Source organism: Choloepus didactylus, chromosome 2, assembly GCF_015220235.1.
Source record: "Choloepus didactylus isolate mChoDid1 chromosome 2, mChoDid1.pri, whole genome shotgun sequence".
Taxonomy (NCBI): Eukaryota; Metazoa; Chordata; class Mammalia; order Pilosa; family Megalonychidae; genus Choloepus; species Choloepus didactylus.
The window spans coordinates 106,255,839-106,261,838 of record NC_051308.1 but is presented as its reverse complement, the minus strand read 5'-3'; the positions used below and the strand labels follow the sequence as shown (position 1 = coordinate 106,261,838).

Sequence of the window (6,000 nt, the reverse complement as noted above, 5' to 3'; positions counted from 1 at the left end):
CATAGTGTGAGATGAACACCAATAATCAAGTTTTTAAGTAACTCTAACCAGTGTGATTTTTCCCTGTCACCTTTCAAAATACTTCATTTTCCTCTGTCCTTCAGAAGATCATATAATATCCCACAATTCAGACTCTGAAAACTTACTCGTCTATTTCCTATTCTTACAAGACAAACAGAGATTCCTGCATTTCCAAAGAAGATCTCAAGATTTGGTCTACTGTGGAATAAGTCTCCAGTGAAGTGAGTCCTGTGGGGATTTCTGAAAAGAAAGATCTGGTACCTACCTGGTAATCACAGATTACTAAAGGAGAATCAGTTATGGATTTCTATGGGAGAAGAAGGGCTGGTATCAACTATATTTTAGAAAAGTGAAAACTGAAGTAGCCTCATTTTGAATCTTTACCTGCTAGGTAGAAAATAGATATTTGATATTCCACCACAACTATAACCTGAACAAAGGAAAATGCATTTTGACTGTAGCAGGTTTTAAAATTAATTATCTGGGTGTAGATTGGTATTAGTTGATATTTGGGGTGAGGACTTTCTATTTCTTGCATTGAGGAAGAAGAAACTTGGGGTTGGGGTAGGGCCTGGGGAAAAAGCAAGACAATATTATGTGAAACTTATGAAATAATATTAAATGAAAAATAAGTCAGGATATAAAGCTGTACTATATATATTATCCCAGTTTTAGAAAACATGCACATTTACACATAGTAGATAATTTCTCAGCTCCATAAACACAGTTAACATTAAAATGTAGCTTCTTTTTCATTAGTCAGTTTAATTTTATTTTAAGCCCATTCTACACCAGGTGTCATAGGCATTATTTCATTCCTTTTCAGGTGGCCCATGTATTACTCAATCGTAGATAATTTTTTCTGGTGGCAAGATATAAGGAATAGGCAGGAAGAGTCACTTAAATGTATTGTCTACATCTTGGTATAGCTTTTGACATTTTTATGGCCTGATAAATGATGAGCATTTTCTAAATATATCATGCATACTTGAGAAGAGTTTATAAATGTTGGATTCAGAATCCTATATAAGTCATATAAAGCTTCTTATTTAAGCTTGTTAATTGTCTTGGTCCAGTCTTCTAAATCTAAACCTTAGCTGACATTTTGATATTTTTTACATTGTTCTTTCAGTAATTGAGGGGGATGTAGTGAAATGTCCAACTCTAATGGTGAGTTTGTCAATTTTTCATTGTAGTTTCTCAATTTCTACTATATCTAGCTATTTTAAATTTATGCATATACGTATATATGTATATACGTATATATATGTATATGCATGTATATATATGTATATGTGTATATATGTGTGTGTGTATATATATGTGTGTGTGATAGAGAGAGAGAGAGAAAGAGAGAGAGAGGGAAATTTACTATATGTTCACTTATAAGGTAATGTTAAAGTAATATAAAGTAATAATGTGCATTTATTAGGTAATTGCATAATTAAAATTGTTTTATCTTCTTGGGGATTGAATATTTGATCATTATGTAGTGAAACCCTACCTCTTCTGATATTTTTTTCTAACAGTCTATTTCAAGCTACACTAGTATACCTAAACTGGCTTTCTTTTAGTTAGGGTTTGCTTGATATAACTATTTTCATTTTTTTTTTACCCTTGCGACATTATAGTTTATGTGTATTTTGTCAAAAACATATAGCTGGATTTTTTTTTAATCCAAATTGAAAAACTTTGTCTCTTAACTGGTGAGTTTAGTCCACTTAGGTATATTCTGATAATGTATATATTTTAACTTGTTTCTGCCATTTTGCTTTATTCCATTTTGTAACACTTATTCTAGACTTCCTTCTTCTCCTCTCTTGTCCGGTTTTTGTTTTGTTTTGTTTAGATTTGTATCTACCCCTTAAAGACAGGTGCCTTAGAGAACTTTCAAATTCTGTAGTCTCCTCTCCACCTGCATCGTGTTGATAATACTTCCTGTTTCTTTCTCTTTTGTTTCTGGCTTTGTTTTTTTAAGACATTGAGAAAACTAATTAAAGTATTTATTAACTCTAACTTTCCTTTTGGCTTCCAGCATTTCTTGGATTTATTCATTTTCTTATGAATAGTTCTTTCCAGTTCCAAAGTAGTCATGGGCCGTTGTGTTGCAAAGCTTCTGAAGCTTTGTATATCAGAGAATACATTTTTTTAAGCTGTAACATTTAAGTGCCATTTTAACTAAATTCAAAATTCTAGTTTTGAAATTATTTTTCTGAAACCCTTGGGACAGGATATGTTTTGGAACTCATTATTTTTTGGCTTTAGAAAAGCGATTTAATGCACAGTATTTCATAGGTTTCCTAATGAAGATAGGATCGTCACCCCCAAATCAAATGTGTTAATATTTCTACATTAAACCATGTGAATAGCCACACTCAAGTAGGATGAATAGAGCTCATATATAACCACATATCACTTCATACCAGGTTTCATTTTGCAAATCAGCTTTTATTTTGCAAGTTTTGCTAACACATTCACCTCCCACCAAAAAAAAAAATTTATCATTAAAAAACATTATTCATTTTTTAAAAAATAAATTAAAAATAAATATTAAAATGAATTTTAAATTGTTCATTTTTAAAGTGTTTTGGGTTTTGAAATGACAGGTATGAAATTTGGGGCAAGTACTATATAAGAATTACTTCATTGTCCTATTGGAAGCAGTTTTACTGTTGAAAATCAGTTTCAAAATGATTCTAAATCCTTATAAGTATCTACTTTTTAATCTCTGGAAGCTTTCAGATTTTCATTAAAAAAATATTCTTCAGTTTCACTAAAATTTTTCTTGGGGTAGGGTTTTTCCTTCATTCTGTGGGCCTGTTCAAACTGAAGACATCCATGTTCTCTAAAGAAGAAATAAGTTCATAGCCCCAGGAATTTGAACACCCAGTTATAGATACAAAGCTGCACAAAGATGTGGTTACTATACTAAAGGAACTCGTGAATTTAACCAGAAAATTGGAATCCATACCATGCACGAGCGTCATCAAGGAAGTAAGCCCACACAATGAAAATGGGGCCCTGGAGAGTGACTCGTAGTCCGATAAGGAAGCTCAGGAAGCTTCCAGGAAGACAAAGCCTCAGCTAAGTCCTGATAGCTGTATGGAAGTTAAAAAAAGAAAGGTGAGAATGGCTATCCAGGCAGCATGAAAGGACTTAGCTCCAAAGTTTGGAAAAGTAAGTTGTGCTTTGTATTTCTAGAGCTTCCAAAAGGAAGAGAAATATTATTCAAAGACCTTCCAAGCAATGCTAAGGAGCAAGGAATTTTTCCTAAAGAAAACGTGAAATTACTGAAGTGTTTCCAGACGGAAAGAGCCCATTGCTTTATAGAACCAGACCTGGTAGGCTGAAAAAAATTGTTTAAGGAAATTAAGCCTCAAAAGAATAAAGTAAGAGAATTAAAATAATCAAGCCCTAAAATAAATGCTGTCCTAGGGAGCAGGTAAAGTCCAGCAAAGTGACAGTGATCTCCGTACATATGACATAAAGAACATCTTCCAAGCCCCAGAGAGAGAGAGGATGCCAAAAGCTGGATAGAAAGCTAAGTGGACTAGGGTCAGTAGCACAGCATGGAAATGCAGGAGTGTGACAGATGCATATCCTTACAAAGAGAGAAGCTGCAGCCCATTTTGCACATTGACCACTTCAGTCAGACTCAATGTGGGAACAGTCAGGAACCAACAGGTAGACATTAAAGACCAGGCTCCAGACCCAATAAAGGATGGGGAAAAGAACTAGGGAAACCAGAGATTTTGAAACTATACAGCCCCTACTCTAAGCCCCAGAACAATGCACCCTTTCCAGACCGTGTGACACCATACAACAACCTGACCCAACTCAGCTATCCTCATAAATGAGGAAGACTTTCTTAGAACTTCTAATGCGGCAGTTCTCAATCCATTTTCCACAAACCACAAATCATGATTATAACCCCTCAGTGTCGCATACTGAGGCAGCTTCAGCTGCCCTAGACCAGCTCCTCGGGGTTTACTGTGTCCTCCCTGTTTCTGCATCAGTTGCAAAGAAAATCAAAGCAAAAAGAAACAACTCCAATGAAAAAGAACAAGCATGAAGAAGCAGGTACTACACCTCACCCACCACAAGTAAAGCTCTGGAATCTGAAAGAGCAGGGGAGACTGCTGTAGGTCAGGTAAGTTTGAGGAAGAGGAGCAGATTGAAATCCACAGAAGGAACTTCTTCTGTGGTTCTTCCACTTACTCTTCCCCTTCAGGCACTTGGCTTTTCACTAATATTGCAAAACAGTTCAGATTTACTTTTCTCAGTGCCTGGCACATCATAAGAGATCACTATGCAGTAAGTACTATTGTTCTTAGCGAGGTCAAGACATTGGAAAGGGTTCTAATGATAGATGCACATACTCACAAGTGTAAGAGAGCTAATGAGTTCTACACAACTGAAACTTTGGTAGGTATGGAAGAGTATGGGAAGGTGAGGCCAGAGTATAGAAAGAAAAAAAGGCCACATAGCATAGCCTTTTGCCAGAAATATAAAATGGAAACTTCATTGTGAAAAATAAAAAAAAAACTGAAAAATTTTATGGAGAAGCATGCTTGATAACTTTTGTATTTCTGCCAAAAAAAAAAATATTCTGGCAATTATTTGTAAGGATGCATTAGAGATAAATAAGGTTTTGAGGAAGAAATAGCAATTCGAAACATTGGTGTGCTGGGGTGCAATCCAAGATATCCTGCAAGTTCTTTGTAAAAGATTCACTAAGTAACCTTGCATTTCGTTGGCTACAACTAACTATTGTCAACTATGATGAGCAAAGACAGTACAGGGTCTAGACCAATATGCACATACTAATTATTTTATCTCTGTGAGCTGTACCCCAACTGTATAAATCATGTTTGTCTTAAATTTGGATAAATGTATTTTGAATGATGGATTGTCCCACCAAGCTTGAATTCTGGATGAATACAACATGTTGTGAGAGTAAATTGACTGGTATTCCCCAGAATGCAGATACATTCAACAGTTTGGCATATCATCTAACTATTTGGTGCTGTCTCCTCTATCTTGTTCATTTATTTACTTATTCATGAAGAGATTACTGAACAACTGAGAAATATTGAATTGCAAGATACTTGGAAGATAAGGTAATTTAATCCCCTCCTTTACAACTTTTTTTTAAAGAAGCACAAAGAGTTGCACAGAGAGTTTTACTGATAAGTTCATGTTCAAATTCATGGTGCTAGCTAAGGTAATACATGCAATTCCAAAGAACACATACAGACTATTCTGAGTGACCATCTTATATGACTGACTGCCACATAACACCATTATATTTGCCTTCCAGGATAGCCCTTTAGTTGAGTGAAATCAGCCAGACATAAAAGGACAAATATTGTATCATCTCACTGATATGAAATAAATAGGATATGCTAATTCACAAAGTCAGCAACTAGAATATAGGTTAACAATGACCAGGGTGGGTGTAGAGAATGAGGATTTAATACTGAAATTGTACAGAGTTTCTACTTAGGATGATGGAAAAGATTGGTAATGGATGTTGTTGATGGTAGCAGAAATTTGTGAATATAATGAACAACACTAAATTATATATTTGAATGTGCTTAAAAGGGAAAATTTAAGTTGTATATATGTTACAAGAATAAAAATTTTTTAAAAATCCATAGGACTGTACAGCACAAACAGTAAACACTGAAAATTAAGCTGTGGACTATAGTTATTAGTACAGTTTTAAAAATATTCTTTCATTATTGGTAACAAATGTACCACACTAACACAAGATGTTAAAAATAGGGTGATATATTGGGTCTCTGTATTTTTTGCATGATTTCTCAGTTAAAAAAAATAGCCTGAAAGAAATAAAAAAGCAGTGCCTGACTGTCACACTGGACTGAGGAGGCAGAGATCAGACTTCATGGCAACTAAATTTCTGGAATCTGGAGAAAAGGGATATATAGATAAAGGAAGGTCTTGGGTTGTACACCT

General features: G+C 34.7%; 1 long non-coding RNA gene across 2 annotated transcripts; it reads left to right on the top strand.

Annotated features, from left to right (window-relative positions):
• Positions 1-5,114, top strand: LOC119517021. Of its 2 annotated transcripts, none has more exons than XR_005213446.1 (3): positions 1-278; positions 1,154-1,191; positions 5,090-5,114. It is a non-coding gene; the product is annotated as an uncharacterized LOC119517021 (long non-coding RNA). The 2 variants fall into 2 exon arrangements; XR_005213445.1 differs by lacking the exon at positions 5,090-5,114 and adding an exon at positions 2,816-4,949 and having other exon boundaries at positions 1-242.
• Positions 5,115-6,000: the final 886 nt, after the last annotated feature.